General features: G+C 39.2%; 2 protein-coding genes across 2 annotated transcripts in view; one reads left to right on the top strand and one right to left on the bottom strand.

Moving 5' to 3' along the window:
* Positions 1-6,745, bottom strand: part of MEGF10 (multiple EGF like domains 10) — a 332,427-nt gene extending 325,682 nt beyond the window's left edge. Inside the window, exons 1-2 of the mRNA XM_039848592.1 lie at positions 6,421-6,745; positions 2,041-2,351 (exon numbers count right to left, since the gene is read on the bottom strand). The gene's annotated coding sequence lies outside the window, so the exon portion shown is untranslated. The remainder of the gene's footprint in view (positions 1-2,040; positions 2,352-6,420) is intronic.
* A 779-nt stretch (positions 6,746-7,524) lies between these two features.
* Positions 7,525-23,590, top strand: part of MARCHF3 (membrane associated ring-CH-type finger 3) — a 133,412-nt gene continuing 117,346 nt past the window's right edge. Inside the window, exon 1 of the mRNA XM_039848594.1 lies at positions 7,525-7,749. The gene's annotated coding sequence lies outside the window, so the exon portion shown is untranslated. The remainder of the gene's footprint in view (positions 7,750-23,590) is intronic.

The following is a 23,590-nucleotide window of genomic DNA, read 5'->3' as shown; positions in this document are numbered from 1 at the left end:
AGAAAAGCTATTTCTTGATGGACAAAATTCAAACTGAGATGGAGACATTATAGGGCACTTAAATAACTAAGGTTGCATAGTAAGGGGAAGGGATTAGAGACTGAATCGACCAACTTGAGAGAGATTCTGTTTTAGTGGAAAGACTAATCTGAGATCAGAATGTGTTAAAATTGCTCACACTATTAAAATGTCCATACTATGTAAAGCAATCTAGAGATTCAATGCAATCCCTATCAAAATACCAATCGCATTTTCCACAGAACTGGAACAAATAATCCTAAAATTTATATGGAAACACAAAAGACCCCAAATAGTCAAAGGAATCTTGAGAAAAAAGAACAAGTTAGAAGTAACATGCTACCTGATGTCAAACTATACTACAAGGCTATAGTAATCAAAACATCATGGTACTGGCATAAAAACAAATACATAGATCAATGGAACAGAATAGAAAACCCAGAAATAAACCCAAGCCTATATGGTCAATTAATCCATGGCAAAAAAGGAAGGAATAGACAGTGGGGTAGAGAAAGTCTCTTCAATAAATGATGCTGGGAAAACTGGACAGACACATGCAAAAGAATGAAACTGGATCATCTTCTTATACCATATACAAGAATAAACTCAAAATGGATTAGAGACTGAAATGTAAGACCCAAAACCATAAAACTCCTAGAAGAAAAATAGGCAGTAAACTCTCTGACATTGCTCTTAATTAATATATGTATATATAGAGATATATATAGAGATATATACATATACGTATATATATATATGCACACACACACACACACTCACACATATATACATATACACACAATGGAATATTATTCAGCCATAAAAAGAATGAAATCTTGCCATTTGCGATAACATAGATGGACTGAGAAGATATTATGCTAAGTGATAATACTTTAGAAATAAGTCAGACAGAGAAAGACAAATACCATACGATTTCACTTATATTTGGAACCTAAGAAACAAAATAAATGAACAAATAAAACAGAAACCAACTCATACATAAAAAGAACAAATTGATTGTTGATAGAAAGGAAAAGGTAAAAAGGAGAAGGAATTAAGATACCCAAATTGCCAGTTATAAAAACAGTCATGGTAAAATACAGCATTGGGAATATAGTCAGTAATACTGTAAGAACTATGTACAATATCAAATAAGTACTAGACTTATTGGGGGCAACCACATCTTAAGTTATATCAATGTCTAATCACTGTGTTGTACATTTAAAACTAATATATTGTATGTCAATGGTAAATTAAAAAAAATTTAATGCTCACAAAACTAAAGTTATCAAAATCCACACATTTATTGTTAATTGTAGGGCAGAGGAAACAGGGGAAAACACATTTTGTCTTTCTTTTTGGCAGGGAGCTGACAACTTTAGACAAAATGCATGTTAAAAAATTAATTTTCTCTCCCATTTGCTTTTTATTTCTGGAAAGATACCGAGCTAGGGTGAGGGGTATATTATTAGATGAACATCCTGATCCCCTGTCCAGAATCTGAACTCATTCTTCACATCAGTATCTGTGAGAAAGTCAAGAGTGCTCCTTTTGAATTCTACATCTGTCGGTGATTAGCTACATCATGGGCACGTCTGAATCTCTAAATGCATTAGTTTTTTATATCCATTTAAGGAAGAATAATATATATCTTGCCGGAATGTTGTGAAGTTTAGAAAAATGGATGTTTGGGAAAACACCTGGAGACTGAGCATAGCCCTCAGTACATGTTAGGATAATGAGTAAATAAGAAAAGTCAGAGATGAGTCCACTCCCCATTTTCCACAAGTCAAAATCTATATATTTAGTTAGGCATTCAGCATCCTGAAGAATCTGCTCCTTTCCACTCTCCAGTCCTTTTTCCATGACTGCTCCACTGTAGTCAAACATTCTCCAATATATCTTGAATTTGCCCACCTTCGTATCTATGTCATTCCCACCACCCTCAGCTTCCAGTTGCCAAAATTCTACCCCTCTCTCGAGGGCCTCAAATCCCATCTTCATTAATTTTAGGGGACTCACCTTCTCATCCTCTAAACCATGGTCCTTGCTGTCTAGGGAACTCCTGGAGATACAATTCACAAACCACTTCTTGCCTCAATAGACTGCAATCTCCTGCAAGGCTGAGGCCACATATCCAGTACCCACCTCTGTGCACCACAGAACATGGTGCCTTGCCAAGAGTAGATGCTGAATAGACTCATGATGAAACGAATGCATAATTTGTTACTCTGCCCCTGTTGTGCTTTTGGACAAAACACTTTGCCTCTTTCAGTCTTGGTTGCCTCAGCTGTGAACAGAGGATAACAGCATGGATGTACTCCCCAGGTGTGCTGTGAAGAATAAACCAATGACTGAAAAGCAATTTCAAAATGTAAAATGAACTGCTGTATATGTTACATAATCAAAATCATTTCCCTCTGTACTGTTTTATTTGGCTCCATATCTTGGAGTATCCTTTGTGGGTTTCAGAATTTCACAGATGTAATACCATCCACATTAGCACCTAAATTCTCTTGGGTAATAAACGATTGTGTGTATTATAACTCATGACTATTTTTCCCTGGTATACTTAAACATATGAATCTGTCATAATTTGGGCTATTCATAACTAGTGATATGATTCATTTCTAAGGGATAATCTGTGTTTTTCCTTCTTTGGTTGGCCAGTTATCATTCCCATATTGCTAGCTTCAAGGGAACCAACTTCCATTAAACCCCAAATCCAGATGAACATGTTTAGAAGCCCAAATCCTCTAGGAGCTTACAATCTGAGACCTGGAAATGGGTTTGGGGTTTTGAAGCACTACTTGTTGTCTGTGGCCCTTTTTATCTCAAATTCTGAATCCCTCATTTGCTTTATTGTAATACATATGCTACCAAGTGCTCACTGCAGCCTGATTTCCTAGGTATCAGAAAAGATTAGATTAGCCCTTCTCACATGAAAGCAAGGCAGTGCTAGTTTAAAATGCTATTTTCTTTCTTAATATGTTCAAGAAAGAGGTTGCCTATAAAAAAATAAATTTCTTTGGAATATATATAGTACCTATAAAAAGAAGCTTTTGATTTTAGTGCATAGTAGGATATTTTCCTAGAATAGTCCTTACACGTAGATAGAAACTCTGAGGAAGAAGAGATGGCAGCAATATCATAGGATGATCATGAGGATCAAGTGAATCATTAGAAGAAAAGTCTTAGAACAATGCTCAGAACATAGTAAGGGCTCAATAACTATTAGGGGTTGTTATTTGAGCCCAAGATTCATAATAAGCCAATGAGAAAAATCCGATCACCCTCTACTTCCCACAACTTTCGGCTCGGAGAAGCTAAGCAACTTGTCTAAGTTCTCAAGTTAGGAATCAGTGGAAAGAAAATCTAACCCATGGTCTATTGTGTTTCCAGAGCCCATATTCTTTGCCCTGTTTCTTAGAATGACCTACTTTTCTTATTTTTTGCTTAGGTTGGGAGTCCATTTTTCCTCCCTGAACACAAGATCCTCTCTTTCCAAATGCCTAATTCCTCAGTGTTACTCATTTTGTTATGAAGTTTTAAAATTAAGAGTATTTTTTTTTATTGCTTCTAGTGGACTTCTGCCCAATTTGTCTAGTTTTATGTCAGGCCATTTTTCCAAGATCATTCTAGTCTTTCATCAGACTTGTCCTCACATAATGGCATCCACTTTTAAGAAGTTCAATGTACAATAGTTTTCTTCTGGGGCAAATATGAGAAAATCCCATGTTTTGTGGAAGAGAGGCTTTCCTTCCCCACCCATTTCTGTTATCACATTTTTACTTAGTTGAACTGTGACAATATAACAACTCTCAGATGGGCAATTGCATCATCATTCAAATGCAATGAGATATCATTGTTTTGTGGGTGGTATCATCCTGGTTGCAGATATTGTGCCAGAGCAATCTGTTACAAAAATACCTCCTAGTTGTGGTATACAAACACCATATTTTAATTTGCCAAAAAATACCTACATTATATTTTGTAGTCTATACAGCAATTAGTATTTCAAAGTAGCTTATGATCGGTTATCTCTCCTAGCTCTGTAAAATTCATCAGAAGTATCACTGCAGTTTCATAGATGGGAAACTAAGGTATGGAAAGGTTAATAGCTTGCCCAGGGTCTTCGAATGAACCCATAGCATAGCTGGTATTAGAATCTGCTGCTTCTGATTGCATTTCTTTGCTAAGGTCTTTAGCTCAACCTGTTCAAATTCTGAATAATTTTCAAAGTGAATATATGTTGAGAGAGGTGGTGAAAATAGAAAAGAAAGAAAAATATTATTCACTTAAGTAAAACTTCCAAGACATTTAGTAATCAAAGAATAAGGATTGTGAGGACCCTTTCTCCTCGTTTCCACTTATAGATTGAAAGAACAATAACCCAATGAGATTTAAATAAAAATTGCAAGTGTAAAGAGGAATTGTTTAGACCACACTATATTCCCATTTCAACATCATTTTGTTCTTCTTTTCAGCAATCAGTACTACTACAAATGCCATGCATTTGAAGTGCTTTGTAACTACTGTAATGGTGTCTCCTTTAAGCAGATAAACAGTGGACCAATTCTGCCAGTGCTGTCTTATGGTCAAGGAAGTAAAGATAAACAGAGGTTAAGTGATTATTAGGAGCACTCAACCTGCCCATTGCTCAGTTTAGAACCAGGGCTCCTATTAGTCACATTCTATTGAAATTTAGGTTCCAAAATTTTGTTTCAGTGTCAGATGGCTAACAGTGCCTGAAGGCAGATTTGCTTACCATTTAAAAAGGGATCAGCCCTGCTTCCACAATCTCACCTCAATCTCCTCATTCCCAAGCCATTCCACAAAATTCCTCACCGCCCTCCCCCACCCCGCCACTCCCAGAGAATTTCCTTTGGTGAAATAGGTAGAACTAAACATGACTTCCCTGTCCAGATATCCATGGTTTTCTCTTCGTTTCCTACAGATAAGACTATAATGAGTTCTTAGATAAGTAACGAATCTCATTTTCCTTTGTAGAATATGGGGATGGCCTAAACTCAAAAGATCGTTAAGGGAACTGGCAACCAACAGAATAAGTCTGTGTCCAAGTGATAAGCTCTTGTCAAATACCAATTAAAACAGAAGATGGTGTGGAAATATGAACATAGTTTAGATGTGCTCTTTTCATGTCATTCATTCTATAACAGAAAATGAGACCAGCTACTTATCCAACGGCCCATAGACAGTTGTGTCTGTATGAACTGAACAAACAGAAAACCTTAGAAATCAAGACATGGAAGTCATTTGTTTAGTTCTAACTTATTTCATGAAATTTCTTATTTCTTTTTTGCACCATCTAACATAAATGCTATACTATAGCGAAGTACAGTCAACAGGCAATGTTTGGCTATTATCACAGTGATTTTTAAAATAATCATTGGCATCAGTGAAAAACCTTCAGTGTTAATACAGTAAACTTTTTCTCTAATTATATCCAGGAATGGGGGAGGGGGGCAGAGGAATCCAAGAAAACATATATTTCCCCCTTACCTCCCATCCTGACCTGGAAGACCTGGTATATAGTCCATTCATGTGGTCTACATCTACTTCCTTGTCAACAAAGGCCATTCTCCCAGGCCACTCAGCAGCATGCTAAGCAATCATTGGAACTGAGTGATCTCCCTTGTCTGTACCCAGATGAGCATTTAACTTTGAGCAATTTCTGCATCACTAATCAATTTGAGAGGGAGGGGGCTACTAAGAACTAAAAGCAGACTGATTTTCTTGTCTTTCTGACAGCCTGACTTATTTATAGACCTTTCCCCCATTGAGATAGAGATATCTGAGGTGACACAATTTGAAACTCAGTCCAGGCCAGAGTCACCTCACAGTTGTAGACTTCCCTGGTGGAGGGGCCATTTCGCTCTTCTTCAGCCACATGCCCTTTGCCTTCCTTCTTAGCAATGACCCTCATCAGAACCTGCACATGAGAAGTGAGCTACAGTGCAGGTCTTTATGGGGGCCAGGCAGCCATTGAAATAACACCTGTGGAAGTCTATTCCCTCACACATGATATCCTGAATAGTTAACTTCAGTGAAAGACTAAAACTTTTAGGACTTCTTTTATCTTAAGGAGACAATGATCAGTGATGAAGGTGTCAGGGCGCCAGGAAGTTTGACCCCCTTTCCTGCTATGCATACCTTCGTTTTAGTAACATGGGTTGGGTGCCTACCTATGGAAGATGCATTTCCAGGCACACAGGCCCCTACTTACCCATAGCTTACAGTTCAGGGCTTACTAACGTTCTAGGCCTCAGCCTGGAAAGCAACCCCAACCCTTTGCTTTATGACTCTTATGTCTCTTTATATCCTGCTCTGCATGTGTGCTACAGCCACAGTAAGGGCTTAAAAACCGGCTAAAGGGCTCACCTAGTCAGCCAGCGAAAAGCCCAGAGCCACAAAGCCTTTCTCCGGGGCTACTCGGCCACAACTGATCCAGTGCGCTCAGGCTTCCCCCATGCCCTCCACCATGGAGGTCTCTGAGCTAGGTCCAGGGACTTCTGAAGGGGAGCGGGGCGCGAGCATGTACAGTGGGTGAGATGTGGAGCTCTGCGGCATTCCTTCCTTCGAAGATGGATGGTTCTGAATCCCTTTGGTGGACCCAATGGACAGCAGGAGCCACCCCTGAGGATGCCACCTTGCGGGGCAGCCCAACCGGAAGGAAGGTCTCGCGTGTTCCCGCGCCGTCGAGTGCCCGAGAGATTGCACCTCCCCACGCGCCCCTACCGCCCCTGGAGACGAAAGAGCCCGGAGCGCCTTGGTCGGAGAAAGGAACCTAGGTGCCTGGTACTGTCCCCGCTGGTGGTGCTGTGGACGGTATGGGTGGAGAAGGGACGAGTAATGAACTTTCCGGGAGGTCTGTGGAGTCAGAGTTTCGTTTCTGGAATAACCACCAGACCTCAATAAGAACCTCTTCCAGAGGGCCTGGTGCTCCCCGTTCCGGGCCCAGACCTTCACTGACGGCTAGGTGACCTGGCCCGGGACTCACCCTTTTTGGGTGTTCGTTTCCCTCGACTGCTGAGGTTCTTTTGAGGCACTCAAGTTCCGCACCTTCTTCGGGCGCCAGGTGTGGGCGTTGTCTACCTAGTCTCCGCCCGAACTGCAGCTGGGTTTCTCGCTCCACAGCGAACAGACTCGCTGCAGCTCCGGCCTTCTCTCAGCCAGGGGCTTTCTGAGGCCGCCACTTCCCTCCGGAGGCGCCGGGGTCCGGCCGCAGCCGCACACACAGCGCGGGCCCTCAGCCCCTGTTGCTCACCGCAGCCAACTCGACCGCCGCCGGCGCGTCTCTTCGCCAGCCCTCGGCTGCGGTGATTGGGCCGCGGCGACGGGGCGGAGCCCGGAGCTCGGTACCGCCCGAGGCCGCACCTGACCCCACCGCGGTTGGCTGCGGGCTCCGCCAGTCACAGATGAACCGCCCCGCCCCGCCCGCCCTCCGGCCCCGCCTCCCCTCCCTCGGTAGCCGGGTCTCCTCAGCCCCGCGGTCTGCCTCATTCGCTGAGCAGGTCAGTGAATTGTCGGAGCGCTCCTGGCGGCTGCTAAGCCGGGGCGGCCGCCGGGCTTGTCGTATTCCCTCTGAGGTGCCTGCTTAACCAATGTGCCCGGGTCTGCTAGGGCAAGAGCATTTGCCGTTTGGGGGCAACTTGGGATTCAGGACCCGCAGCCGAAACGTCGACTGGCGATCCAGACTCGGAGAGGAGGGTGAGTGGCGGCGCGCAGGGCGAGCGGCTCGTCTCGGCGCCGTTCCGCGAGCCCGAGGACTGGACGCGTCCGGGTGCGCGTCGGTCCTTCTGTCCGAGAGTGGCAGCTGTGGGGAAGTCAGGGCTGGACGGAATTTATTCTTTGCCAGAATTTCTACTCCTGAACTTCTTGTTTCATAGCGTCGCAACTCGGCCCGGGACGCGACTCTGCGTTCACACTAACTTGGTGTATTGTAATTGCCATCATTAGGTGGGGCCCAGGGACGCGTCCCCCGGCTTTCTGTGGCGGCGACTCGCTCTCTGGGGTGGCCCTTGTGCCCAGTAGTGTAGGAACAGCAGTTCCTAGGTGGCTTGCGATCGGGCTCCTGAAAAATTAACCCGCGCTGGGGACGGTGCGGTAAGATAACCAGCGTCCGAGTCCGATCTGTAGCCTGAGCCAGCGATCGTCGCGTTTCGGTGGGTCTTCAGCGATCAGAGAACTTAACTGACCAGCCAGGTTCTGTTAGCTGGGGCTTCGGTGCTTTGCAGTTATTGAAAGGAATTGACAGCACGGATATTAAACTTTGTAAAGTAATTACTTTCTATTAGCACTTGAATCCGCATCCCTCGTGAGGTGCTTGGACCTCCATCCACATCACCGGCAAGGTGTGTCGTTAGAACCAGTGGGGAGCTACTGTCTGTCCCAGTGCCCAGAGCCCGGGAGAATCCAAGCCTAGACCGTGAAATAGACCACCAGGCTGGTCTGTTGGTGTTTGCTTGAGCATCTGTGTGTTTAAGTGATGAAGTTGTGACAGGAACTGACAACAGGATTTAAGGTTAAACCTGACACTTCGTTTGTGACTCAGTCTGGGATAGATTTTTTTTTTTTCTTAATCTTAATGATAAGGGGTAAAAGCAGCTAGTTTTTCTGAGGGCAGTTACATACATGTGTTTTTTTAATATGTGTAGACTAAAGAGAATTGAATACAATCTTGTAATTCTTATTTGATGTGAATGAGAGCTTATTGAGTACTAAATGGAGACAGCTACAGAATTTGGGAATATTTCGATCTTTGAAAATAATTAGAAACGTTGAGATATATAGCTATATCTGCACATATGCATAGGTACACGTGCATGTATGTATGTGTTCATCAATGTGCTTGGGTATGAAATTGATAGGTGAATGAAGTAGAAATATACGGAGAAGGAAACAGCCTTGGACTTCCCTTGGATGCAGAGATGGACTCTCTGATCTGTGGGGTGTATGATGAGTGTGTGTAAGCATGTCTGGATCTGCCTGGTCTGTCTGGGTCAGTGTATGTCCATGAACTTTACGAGCATTCAGTTCAATACCACTCTGTGCAGATTCTGCGTTTTTGTTTTATAGCCCAGCAGCCGCCAGCCCGCCCATCTGTTAAAACACAACATGTATACTTCAGTGGGAGCACTAGGATGAAGCGTGGGTAGGGGGCAACCCTTAGTAGAAACAACATGCTACAAACAAAGCCTGCCTCTCGAGTTCTATTTTCATTCGATCTTCAGCCTGAACTTGTGATTGTGGTGGGGAGAAAAGGAGTGTTTGACTCTTCAGAAATTGCAAACTACATTTTGTGAAAGAATTACAGCCATGATCTGAGGAGAGGAGTTTACAGGAGAAAAAAATCCCTCCAGAAGAGAAATGTGGTGCTTGTCACATCACCATGCAACATTGGTGTACTGCTTTGCAGTAGCATGTATTTCAGAAACTCTTTTGCTTCTTAAGAGAATTCACTGCACCTGAATTGTTTTGCACCACCCCACCCCCCCATCCCAAAAAAATCCTTAATAGAAGTAAACAGAGCTTTATTGCAGAGGCTATTTAATCTATTAGAGTTAAAACTGCCTTAGCAATTAAAATGAAACATGTTTTGGGGAATTTATAACTTGGATATAAATTCACATTCAACCTAATCATTAGTTGCAATGGTTCACAATTTATAGTTAAAAAAAATAATAAATCTTTATCACAAAAATTCTGATGACTGAAAGAGTATGGGAGGAGTTTAACAGCTTAATAAGTTTCTGGAGCCAAATGACTGATACTTAAAAAAAAAATTATAATTTCCTTTAATAGCATAATTACTTTTAGTGACACAATAAAGGCAATATTTTTGTGAAGCATAGTTGATATTTTTCCCAATAATTTTATGCTCACAATTATATTTTAATAACGGCGTTCATTATAGGTGGATAGAATAAACTGCAATGGTTCTTAAGAACTCATTGCAAGAAATATTGTTTTCATTTTTATGTTACTTAAACATTTGGGGGAAAATATGCAAATCCCTAATCTGTGAGTGTCCTTAAATTTCTAATGGACTACATAGACAATTCTCCTGCCTTGATATGGATCATCTGAGTCAATGGGTTCCTCCTTAGAAATTCAATTCATGGGCTGGACTCTAGTTTCCTGGATTCTAGTCTGGGGTGGGACTTAGGAATCTGTATTTTAAACAAGTACCCCTAAGTGATTCTGATGTCAGGGATTCCCTCATTATATTTTGAGAAACACTGGGATGGTGTTTATGATATGAAAGAACAATTATAGTCTGTAAGGTGATTTAACAAATAATTGTTCCAAAATTTCCCTGTGGCATTTATTGGCCTTGTAAAATTTATAGGGAATGCCTTAACCTCAGTCCTCAACAATGGTACCTTTTGTCCTATGTTCAGAAGTGGAAGCCTCAGCTATCCCTATTCTAAGTTAGCCCCAATTCTAAGGAAGTCTATCTGCGGAAGCAAGGTAATTTAAGACCATGCCCTAGTCTTAGTCCTTTTTATTCCCTACTCCAAGTCCAGTGGGTCCCTCGGGTGCTCTGGGGTGACTTTGCCAGTCCTAATTCACATTGTTGGTTATTATTCCTTGGAGGGTAGAAGAATTCCAGTCCTTGAAAGCCACCTTTGACTCTTTAAAGTCGTTTCAGCTTTTGGGGCTAGAACCTCAGCAGGGCTAGTACAGACTTATCCTAAGTCAAGGATCTTCTTGGACAGCTGTAGCGGGGCAGCCTCTTGGTCAAGCCACCAACCCAGAAGCCCAGGGAATTTTCAGAAAGTTATCTTAGAAGTATTTTGAGCTGTCCAGTTCATTGGGTACATAGACTTTCTCAACATCACAGATAGATAGATTGAGAATTGACTGCAGCCTCTCCTTTCCAATTAGTATGAATTTTGATTTATTAATTATTGCCAATTTGTTTTTATATATAGTTTGATACTGATGTTTTAAGTATAGTTTGATACTATAGTTCGATACTGATGTATATTTTTATTCCGTTTTCCGATTTTAGGCTGATATAATTCTCAATTTAAGACTCCTAGATATGGTTTAAAAGAGGAAAGGTTTAGTGGAAGTTGTTGCCCTTCCTTCATTCTACCATCCAAGTACCTAAAAACCCAAATGACTTCTCAGAGGTCAGCAGTGCCCAGAATATTTACTTCCCTGATAAAAAAAAAAAAAAAAAGTGCATGGATAGGCTGGGACACTGAACTTGGATTGTTCCAGGCCACTGGGTCATTATGGGAACTTTTACCGAGTAATTTCTGCTTTAAGCAGTACTTGGCAGGCATGTTTATAGTTCGCTAATCTTAACAATCCTTTGAGTACGATGATTTTTTTCCCCACTTTGTTACAGATGAACAAACTGTAGCCACAAAAGGATAATAATATTTAGATCCTGTCTTTCACATTCAAAGATGACACCAATAACTGAGAAGTTGGCCTTGCGTTTTGAATTGTTTTTATTTAGCATTGTGGTGAGATGATAAAGTTATGCTTAGTCATTCATACCACCTACAGTTTTTAAAAACTTTCTTTTAATTTTTTTTTTATATTGAATGTGACCTAGGAATAGTTTACTTTATAAAGCTAACTACCATATATGATAATGGATTCAATGACCCTGACCTAGGATGGCAGATAATTTGTTAAAGGTCACAGAGTACAATGGCAATAAAGTCTACGTGTAGAATTTGGGGGGCTAATATTTTAGACCTATACTGTTTGTCTGTTAAGTCATGCTGCTAATAATGTTTTTACACTGGCAAGATACAGTTGCTTATATTTCATTTTCCCAGCTTCTGTTTGATTGGATGGGCGTAGAAAAATTTAAAAGACTAAGGTATAATCACAGCCCTCGTTTGTAGAGTGGGACTGATTTGTGCCTAGTTAAAAAACTACAGTAGAATGCTACTTTTCTTCAACCTAGGCCATAGGTCATTGCAAGCTTGTAAGCAACAATTTCTTTTATTTTTTTATTTTTTAATTTTTTTGGCCATGGCATACTTTTGGCAAAAAGAGTATGATAAATTCTTTTCAAATTTTTGACCTTTCTTTCCATATCCTTATTCCCATGGCAAAATCTACTTATAAAACATTCACTTTTCAAGTCAATCTGCCCTTTTAACAGCTCCTAGTACTAAAATTTTAGCCATTTTGACTATTTCATCTCCAAAATTCTCCTCAAACTCCTACCTTCACCTTGGTTTTTTGGATTTAGTAACATCTTCTAATATAAAACAGTCATTGAGCTAAAGAAGTTTTGCACTTGCTTTAACTTGGAGGATTTAACTATAACAATAGTAAGAAAAAATTAAAAGAAGGATAATGTTAGTTATATTGATAAATGGATCATGTTAGATATTCCTAGCTTATAGTTTCCATGGGAAATTTAAGATCCAGATGAACGAAGTGACAGATGCAGTCATCTGTGGCCTTACAGACACTCTTCTGATACAAGCTGAGAAATATAACTGAAGACAGCATCCTGGGTTACAGAAGAAAAATAAATGTTAAGCTCTAAGAAAAGAATCGGCAAAAGTGAAGGGTCAGAGGTGGGATGGGATGGGGAGAGTGGTGGGAAAGAAATACCTTCAGTAAAATGCCAGAGTGGTAAGAAATTTATAGAGATGCTGATGGTTTGGGGTTTCTTGGGGGCATTGATTCTGTTTTATACTGTCTTCACAACTCGCTTGCCCTGCTTGCTTTAAATAATTTATTATAGCGGCTGGCCTTCCTTTGGTTAGTTTCTTTTTTTTATAACTTTTTCCTTCTCATCTCTAGGTCTAATCAGGGGCATATATAATAGTGTGGCTGCTCTGGAGTACTTACGAAAATCCGTGATCAATATTACTATGCCACATTATAAACCCATGGCTGTTCTATTTTGCAGTGTTTTCTTCCCTGTTTTATTAACTCAGAATCTGTGTTTTAAACAATATTTTATTAATCTGCACAATGAGACTTCTGGTCTTATTCTTCTTGGCTGGAACTATCCTTTGAGTAATCCATCATCAGACCACCATTGATCTAATGATGTATTTATTGCTCACTATTGCAGCACTGGCAAGAAACTCAGTATGGTTCTAAAAATTTGATTAAAAAGAAATCAAGTTTTTGCAAGGCATAGCCATCCAATTATGTTAGCAGCTGCCAAGTATATTTTATGCTAAAATATACACACATATTTCAAGTGAGCAAAATGTGATTTTTTTCAAAAGCTTTTAAAACTTTTTGCTATGAAATTGGTAGAAAAAGAAGATGCCTCATAATTAGAAAAATTATGATCGCACTCCCACCTCAGCCAAAGGTAAGGTATAGTATTTTTTCAGATTATACGCCTAGACACTAAAATGGATAGATTTATCTTTTTAATTGACAGTAATAAAAACAGTGGTGATAAAAACTAGCTCCAAGTCCTTGAACGATCTTCCAGGTAATCATTACAAATCAAAATGAACTGAAATAATTAACAAATAGTAATAGAGTATCTATTATGAGTAGCACCTCTTCTCTGCTTAACTAACTCAAAATGCAGTTCAAGTATTAGCACCTTTGGGAAGCTTTTCCATGTTCCTCTTTGGTCTGCTTGTATACTGCCAGAACAGCCTTCACCTCCTGTAATCACCCCCTCCAGACCAGGAGTCCCTCGAGAGCAGGGACCACACCTTGCATCTTGTAGCTTCTCAAGAAAAGATATTCAAGAAATAGTTGCTAGTAGCACTAGAGGCTACAAGGAATTTTAAGTGAACACTTGTAAGGCCTTCAAAGAATATGCATAAAGATATTCACCAAAAGTTTGAATGGCAGCAATAACTAAATCGTAGTATAGTCTGGCACTACGATTTAGTTATTGCTGCCATTCAAACTTTTGGTGAATATCTTGAATTTTAGCTGCAGTCTCGGCACTTCATGTAACTATCATCCATCCCTGCCCCCTCCGTCTTCAAAGTCCCTCTGCCTCATTCCTGCCTTGCCTCCTTCTCTCAATGCCTCTCTATTGTGTTTTCTTCAAGAATATCTCCAACTCTCCCCTTAGCCTAGGCCATCTCCCCTGGTTCCTTTTCTGTTCTCCTACCCCTTGTCATATCTTAAAAAGGCAGCTGACTTATGGGCCCCACTTTGGGACTTGGGACATTTGTACTCTTATATCTTTTGAAGTCTCCGATGGCTTGGTTCCTTTCGCCACCTACTGTAGGTGACTAGGTAGCTTTGGCCATAGGAAGTTTGGGGGCCTTGGAGGAGCAAGATGGCACTAGGCCTAGAGGCTGCTGCTATCCAATACTCAGCATAATGGGGAAATGACATTTGTTATGTGAAGCTTTTTTTGTTTTATTTTGTTTTTTAAGTAATTCCAGCAGATTTTTATTTCAGAGACTGACTTTCGTAATATTTTTCATTTATAAATATTCTTTCACGAAGCACCCTCTACATTGTCATTCTTATGACATAGCCTGATGGCTTAGGTAAGCACCAGTTCTTACCTCAGAACTGGGTTACTGACGTTATGTACAGATCATGTGTCCAGGTGAGTTTATGGATCAACTGAATTAAGCATAACTGCCTAAGGTCAGGGCCATTAAGATAGCCCTTTTATGTTAGGTTTTAAATACTGCAAAGCTTTCAATGACTGCAAGAGATCAAGGACCCCTATTTTCTATCTCATCTGGGAGATTAAGCCTCATTTAACATTGGCACTTTCTTCTCATACCTGCCAAGAAAATATCATTAGAAAATTGAGTCATTACGTCTAAAAGTTATTTAGATGTTCAAGGCAACCCAGAAGATGAGCAACCCTAGGTTAGATCATGAACTCAAACACTAGTTTCTTTTGGATTTTCTAAGTCAGAAGCACCTGCCCCAGCAAATCCCAGGGCTTCTGCTTTCACCTAGGAGCTAGGGCCTGGGAGGACGTGAGGAAGGCTCAGGTGAGGGGTAAAAGCAAACCTCCGAGGAACACAACACTCATCTCCTTCCCTGCAACCTGGAGAGTTTCTCCCTGTGGTGCATTTTTTCTGGCATTTTCTCGTGCCTACTTTTCAGTGTCCCAAATATCAAATCTTCTTCCTCTTACACTTGTCTAATATGTTAGTTCCCAGAGTCAGAAAGTTCTTATCTTTAACCTTCTAACTTCCTCTAATTTCAACTTCTCTCCTTCATTTAGCCCCACCCTTTAATACTGTTTTCCTTTCTTTAACATTCTCTTTCCCTTTTGTTCAGGTAAGAACTCTACTTATAAAAGCTCTATTATAATCAGTATTACCATTAATCTTACCCTTGCATTTTTAAACATTTTCAAAGGACTTTCCTACAGTATCCCAGGGTGTTTGTTTTTCTGATTCTAAGAAAAAGATCTCAATAATGCAGCTTCTTCTCTCTGGGATAGTACAAGCTCTGACAGCCTTACTCAGTGCAAAAGTTATTAGCCCCACAAAACCTCAGTTTTTACCAAGCTTACCCATGCTTGCCAGTGACACCCTCCTTACCCACCTAATCACTCTTACCACCTCCTGTGTGTTTTTTAATATTAGGAAACAAGATCACAAGGCTCTACTAGAAAGACATATTCACTGCAACCAAGAAGAAGCAGCTTTCTATAAAAAACAAAACAGGTTCCCACAGACTAGGGAAAAGAAGAGGAAGGCTACCCTGATTTCTTTAAAAACAGGACATGTGGACTGATGCACCTTTTCTTGATAAGTTCTTACTTTGTTGTTCTAACTAACCATGGTCTATATCTTTTATGAGTCTGGGTTATTGCCTTGTAGCTAATGTCAACAGTTGTCACTTTTTTCTTTCCCTTTGGAATTATGGTTAGTGGGTTTCAGTTTTTTCTTCTTTGATTATTTTACTTCATTTTTATTTTTGGTGTTTCAGGTTTCTTTTCCTGGTCTTATCTCCGTAAGGTGGGTTGTTCTAACCTCTCCAAATACTTTTCTACCACTTTCCCGCCCCTGACAGCACCTCACACTTATCATCCTCGCATTGAATGAATTTCCATTTTTGTTGCTGATTAGAAATGAAGACACTAAGTGGAATCCTGATAGTGACCCTTTCAAGAGCTAAGCTACCATTTATATTCTGTTTTAATTATGATCTCTTAGCAAATTTTCCCCAGTTAATAATGTTCACCCATTTCCTATGTAACGTTTTTCAAATACTATACAAAATTATGAAATCGGTGTGCATTTCATTTTCTGCTCTCCATTTATGTGCTAAATTTATAATTCTATAATTTTCTTGTAGGAAAAATGCTTATTAGACTGGAATGGTTAATTTGGTTTCAAGCCATACTGCTTTTTGCTATTGTGAACCACTAGATGTTTCTGTGATCTTTTCTTTTACTTTATTCCCAACCCCCACCAACAGCTCCCCAAGCAGTAATTCCACTCCATCCCTTCCCTCCACATTCAGTTATCATCTATGCCCTTTTTGTAAAATGGATATTTTATTTTATTGGTCCCTAATATCTTCAACTTTAAAATAATTCTACATAGCTGGGAAAAAAAAAAAAAACCACCCAATGTCCTTTGATGATCATATTTCCCCCTTCCTTTTCAGGCAGGTCTTCCTCCTGACTACAAATCACATTATTGCACCTCTTCTATGGAGTTCTCCTGCGCCTTAGTCCTCTTGTCCTAGTGGAGGCTAAAGCTCCTGCCGCTTCCTTAACATCTGCCCTGTGCCTAGGATCTGTGCTAGTCCTACGTGGTCTCTATTGAAATTCTTGTAATGGGAAAAGGGCTCAATTCGTAGCCTTATGGAACAAAAGGCCAATAAAAGGTGTACTTCACTTAGGTTTTGGGGAAAAAACATGTCCTAGGCAGGCAGGAGGTGAAAGTCAAAGTTTTTCTTTTTTTTCTGGCTTTATTGAAATATGATTGACAATTAGTTACTCATATTTACAATGTACAATTCAATGAGTTTTTTTTCAATTATGATTGGCATACAATAATATATTAGTTTCAGTTGTACAGCATAGTGATTAGAGATCTATATAGCTCACAAAGTGATTACCCCCACTAAATCTAGTACCCCTCTGCCCCCTACATATTTATTATAACATGATTAACTATTTTCCTATGCTACATTTTATATCTCCATGTCTATTTTCTAACTGTCCATTTGTACTTCTTAAACCTTTTGCCCATTTTCACCATCTCCCTCCACCACGCCCCCACACTTAGTAGCCCTGAAAATATTCTCTGTATCTGAGTTGTATCTTGTTTCTGTTTTTATTGTTGTTTGCTTTGTTTTTTAAATTCTACCCACATGTATGCGAAATTGTGACATTTGTCTAAAGTCAAAGTTTTTAAACAAATAGGGAAAACCAGAGACAGAACATTCAGTACCAGCTATCCATGCCAAAGTACCATCTTCTCGTGATTTCTAGGGTGTTTTCCCCTTCGCCTTTTCCTGGTGACTAGGCCAGTGTTGTCAATTAAAACACTATATTATCCCATATCCAGGATTGTTGGAGTTCACTGAGCTAGAATCAAAAGTCCTGTTTCCATTTCTAAACCATCCCAGAGACAAAGAAGTGAGCAAGTTGCCAAATAGAAATGTCCTGCTAGCAGACCTGCACAAAACAAAAGACCCCCAACTCAAATTGATCTCAATGGTAACGGAAGTGTATTATCTCATGTGAGAAGTAGGGCAGGTGGCAGGATCAGTTGATTCAGTGGCACAATGGTATCATCAAGGATACAAGTTCCTTTCACCTCCCTCAATCTTGTTCTAAGGGACCAGTTTACTCTAAGACTGGTTCTTTTCTTGTTTGCAAGATGGCTGCAGTTATTCAGCTGTCACTTGCAGGCATGTTCAATATCTAGAGCACAGAAAATGGATTGCCGCTTCCAGGGTCTCTTTTTGAATATGAAAACATTGCTAAGATGAATTGGAGAAGACCTCTCTTCTCATCTCATTGATCAGAACAGAATTACATGCTCATCTCTAAATCAGTCACTAGCAAGAGGATGAACCATCATTGCCTGAGGGAGAGAGGAGGTAAAGTTGAACAAAATCTAGATTCTGTTAGTAAGAAAGAAGTATGTGTGTGGGAGTGATGGGGCAATAGATGTTGGCAGGCAGTTATAAGTATCTGCTATACATTGTAACTTGGAAAGTAACTATGAAGTTCTTCTTATGACTGCAGTATAAGTTGGTAGTACCATGACATGAGCTACACATTTCTGTATATGGAATGGTAAGGCTAGGTTGATAAGGAGAAAAAGCCACAATGCAGACTAATTAAAGGCAGAGATATGAGCCAAGATCAATAATTATTCTGATTACAACCACAATAAACCCTAATGAATTTGAATGTACAAATTTAGGTCTATTTGTACCCAATAAGTATATGATCTTTACTGAATATAAAAAATTAAAATAATTTGCTTATTTCTCAATAATTCTATATTTCTGATATGTTATTTTGCAGTATAGGTCTATTTAAATATAAAATTTTTTTGTTAACTTTACATATCATAGCATTAACAATAATGATAATTACTGATGATTGTAACTGACCATTATTTATTGAGTGCCCTTTTATAAATTAGGAGTTTTAACATCTAAGAGGAGCTAGTAATTTGCTCAGGTCACAGCTACTGAGTGGTTAAATTAGGATTTAGACTCAGATTCCATCTGCCTGTGTCCCTTTTTAGCTCTCCATGGCTTCCCTTTGTGTTGGAAGACAGTCCCAAGATTACTGCAGGGCCTTAAGTGATTGGGCCCTGCCCATCTCTGTGACCTCATTACTTACTTTCTTGTCTTCACTCAGTTTTCCAACCACACTAGCTTCGTTGTCTGATAAGCCAGTCCATTCCCGCCTCTGACCCCTTGCATCTGCTGTTCCCTCTGCTAGGATCACATATCCTTGGTTTGTATAGCTACGTCCTTTCCATTTAGGGCTCCTCTTCAAGGACACTCCTCAGAACTATTCCATTAATCTGTTTGGGAGAACCACCCCCCTTACTTCTTGGCCCCAAGGTCTCTGGTTCTTCCTCATTTTGGTTTCCTTTATAGTACTTGCAGCAGTCTTATTTTGTATACTTGGTTTTGTCTGTCTCCCCCACTAGAATAATAAGTTCCATGAGGGCAGAGACCCTGGCTATATTTGTAAACTGAATGAACAAACAAGTGAATAAGTTAATGAAGAAATGAGTATTTAGAAATTTTTTAATTAAAATTATTGGGGTAACATCGGTTAATAAAATCAAATAGGTTTCAAGTGTACAATTCAATAATACATCATATATATATTGCATTGTGTGTTTACCACCCAAAGTTAGATTCCTTCCATCACTAAATATTTATCTCCCTTTACCCCTATCTACCCCCAAAATTTAAAACTTTTGACATATAATAATTCATGGTCTTTATCGCCTACACTAGCAATAAAGTAGGATGCTGATTGTCATTTGAGCTGAGTACCCGTGCCTTAGATTTTTTTCCCATAAAATTTGAAAACTAACTAAAACCTATTTTTCTTTCTCTCTTTGAGAGTAAAATAAGATATAAATTTCAGAGTTCTTTAGAGAAAAGATAGACATACTACAGTAGAATTATGTAAGAGTTCAAGAGAGCTTGGTACAAGAGGAAAATTTGAGTAATACTTTTAACTTTAGTTTTTATGTTGATTATAGTTTTAAGGATGCCAACTCCTTTAACTGGGTATAAACCCTTAAAAATGAAAGCATACATATAGGATAAATTGTAAATTGGGAGAATTATAATTGCAACATAATTTGGCAAATTAAGTGGCAAATTCACTTAAACAAAATAAAATTGTTTTCTCTGCTTACACATAATCCTTCATTTGAACTCATGTATCTATTGAAATGATTTATTCTTAGAACTATGTTCTTAATTATTCTGAGGTAGTTATGAAGGTGCAAATCGAAAAATAGCTTTACTTCACATTAATTTAGAAGGAATTGATAGAAATGAAGGTGAGTGCCCTGTAAGGTCCTTTTACTCTGGCATTCAGCTCAGGACCTTTTTCACTAAAGTATGTGCTTTTATGTTATTTCTTTCCCTGTCATTCTGAGGATTGCTGTGTCATTTGCTAAATATGTTGTGAGCCATTATTTTTGAGGCTTGCACTGTGACTTTACCACTCAACTAAATAAAATATCACTCGAACTCTGACAAAAACTTCTCCTTCCCCTCCTACCTGCTCATCTGTCCCGGATCTTTACCCAAGTGACCTCACAAGCAATAGCATCTTTTTCTGTGCCGATTATCAGTCTGAACCCACTTGACACTGTTTCGTGCCTTCTGTGGTTCCCGTTATCACAAAAACCTGTTAGAGTTACTTACTATGAAATGTACTCCTCAGCTAAACTCTCCATATCGGATTTCCAAAAGCAGATCTAAATTTTATGGTAAATAAAATACATATTTGAGAATAATTTTTAATTTGGTTCTTTAAAATTGCTTTCATGTTTTGCATCAGAGACAAGTCAGAAATGAACCTAAGGGGGAAGAAAGGGAAGAGGATGTTTTGATGTTGTTCACAATGTACTTTCTTCCTGTGTATCCTGGTGGAGACCTCTCTCTTCCTCCCTTTATAACGTGGGTAGATATGGGTGTATAACTGAGTAAGAGCCCATCAAGATTCATATGACAGTGAGATCGGTAATTAAAGGGCTGAGCCAAGATATTGTTATTATTTAAGTTCGGCAGGTTCATGGTTTTTGTAAGCTTTTGAGAGCCTGCCTTTGACAGGGCAGTTTTCATACACTGTAGATTTGCCCTTTTTTGGCTCAAAAAGCCTTTTTTTTTTTCTTTCTTTCTTTTTAAGCTTTATGGGTAAGAAACAGCATGAGGTTATAGAAAATGTATAGCAAAAGCAGTAGCAATGAGAAAGAATCCATAATGGGTACACAACACATGGCTGGTGGCAGCAGTGAGGTTCCTTTGGCAGAAGCAACGTAGAACATGTGCTTGTCCATGTGTGACCACTGTGCTTTGAAATGTCCTTTATGATTCACAAAAGCAGCTGCTTTTGGGCTGGTGTAGCCACAGCATTTTGGAAATTTATTTAAATAGGTATACTACAGGCTCTTGACATCTGTTTTGGAGATTTGGTTGAGTGTGGGGAATTTTCTTATTCACAAGTGACATAGAACAAGTATTCTTCATTAGAGTGTTGGACCTTTTATTCATTTCTTTAGAGTTTGTGGATCACAGCTAACAAGAAAAGACTTGGCATTTTAAATAGCCATTTGCTATGTTACATACATGAATTTGCAATGATGGCTTTCTTCTTAATTTTGAAAACTATATATGACAGTTTTTCTTTGACTAGTAAATCAGCTTTCCTGAGTTACTCTCAGATTTTTTATTGTATTGTAAGGCTTTCTTGCTAGATATTTGTAATCTTCTTATGCATTACTTTTTGGCGAGTTTTTAGTTTTGACCATTGTGTTACCTAACAACTCTGTGTTTTTGTGCACTTCTATTTCATTTCTGAGTGTTAGTTTTTGTCTACTCTTATCATCATTAATAAGTTATTTTCACTTTTCTCAGGATTTTGATATCAGCACTGTTGTTTTCTATCACTTTCAGCAAGAGTCATTTGTGTCCAGTTCTTCAAACGAGATAAGTAACTAGGACATAATTAATTCACTTTTTGCCAGTTAGTTTTAACTTTATTAGATACTGACATAATGTAGCATTTTTCACAGGTTGCTTTTTTTTAAAAAGCGAAAGCTTTGTTTTTAATGGGTCATAACTATTATTATGTTTCTAAATGACAAAGCAAAAAAAGATTACCACAAAATAAGATTAGTGTGGATATGTCGAACTGGAAATCATTTGAAACGTTTCATGGCTACACTTTGTGCTAAATATAAAAATAATTGTGTTTCCCATGTGTGAGCATCAAAAGCCCCAGTTGGAATATCACATGGTATAGCAAGTAGGTCACTATTGATGGTGGAACATGAGACAGGAACTGTTACAGCTAAGATTAGAGGCCCAAGCATATGTCTCGCCATGCTTGCTCCATTGTTCATCCTAAGAAGTATAAGGACTCAACAGGGTATAACTAACTTTAGCCCAATTCAAAAGTATTAGCAAGGATAGCCTTTTAATATGTCATTCCCATTTGTTTTTACATAACTCACTTTCCCAGTGGGCGAAATAATTGAACTGCTTAGGTTTGCACATTGGCAGACCTCTGAATACCAATGAAAATGACAGCCTTTACATTCTAAAAGTATAAATGGGAAGCAGTAATCAGCTGTATACAGCTATAGCCATAGATATACCTGGCATCTGAAATCACTAACGAAGAATTAGCAACCAGTTAAAAATAAATTCTCTTAAAATTTCATTTATCATCGTATTTGAAAGTGAGGTAATATAGGATTTGGAGGGAAAGTACACTTTTAGAGAATCCAGTTACCTTTTCTTTTTCTTTTTGGGACAATATGAGCAAGATTTATTATTTATAGGTGGACTTTTCACCACAGAAGGTACCTAATTTTTGCATGCATTTGCATATTCTAATTTTAAAATAAAAGGCTAGGAAAAAAAAGTAATGCTCTCCTGCATCTGCCCAAATGAGAGATAATACCTTATTTTGAGGCATCAGACTAAGATGGATCCTTGGATTCTGAGAGAAGCCATCCTCTCATGCTAGATTAAGCAGTTGAACACAAGCCCAAAGTGCTGGCAGTTATTTGGATGAGTAGATGGAGGCATGCCGAAATGATTGAATTTGAATCTGTTATTAGAGCATCGAGTATTCATTCACTTTCAGCACAAAGTCCTTCAGAGAAGTACCCTGGCTTATGGAATCCATGTACTCTGCGTGGATAGTTTCATCGCTTGAACCTCAGAGGCCTTTCCAGGCTCATGTTTTCAAAGGTCATTAAAGCCGATTAAAACTCTACTTTGAACTAGGATTATTTCATGCAGGTTATAACTTTCAAGGGGGGAGGTGGTATGGAGGCTCAATGGAAAGACTATTTTGACTATCTTTTTAGTCTTTATTCCTTCTCCAGCTTAAACACAAAGCCTAGATATTATGCCTGATCCAGGAATAGTATGTTGAAAAAGGGGTTGGAAGCACAGTTCTCTCAGACATCCCTCTGGGATGAAAAGACTGGGAGTGGTTTCGAATTGGCAATAAGAGGTCTGTTGGCTTCTGACTAGAGAAAACAGAAGTGATATGGCAATTGGGCCTGGTTGTGCCATTGATTGGGCCTGGTTCTCGCCCATCATGAAGCAAGCTGGTTGTGAAGTATAGAGTTAGCTCATTTTCTAGGCCTCTGTCAAAGAGTGTCAGTTGACAGAGGTTGGTGAGAACATCTTGGGAAATATTTAGGAGTAGCTGAAATAGATTTTTGCTTTGAAAATCTTTGAGAGATCCCTTTTCTGGTTTAAAAATGTGTGAATAAGTAATAAATATTTAAAATTTTTTATGCCTTCTGGAATTCCTTACCACCTTATGAAACTGATTAGCCAGTTTCATTTACTGTTATGAGATTTCTCTTCGATGTCAATGTAAATGACCAGATAGATGGCCAGGTCC

Source organism: Pteropus medius, unplaced genomic scaffold (genome assembly GCF_902729225.1).
Source record: "Pteropus medius unplaced genomic scaffold, Ma_sr-lr_union100, whole genome shotgun sequence".
NCBI lineage: Eukaryota > Metazoa > Chordata > Mammalia > Chiroptera > Pteropodidae > Pteropus > Pteropus medius.
This window is presented reverse-complemented; position numbering and strand designations above follow the sequence as displayed.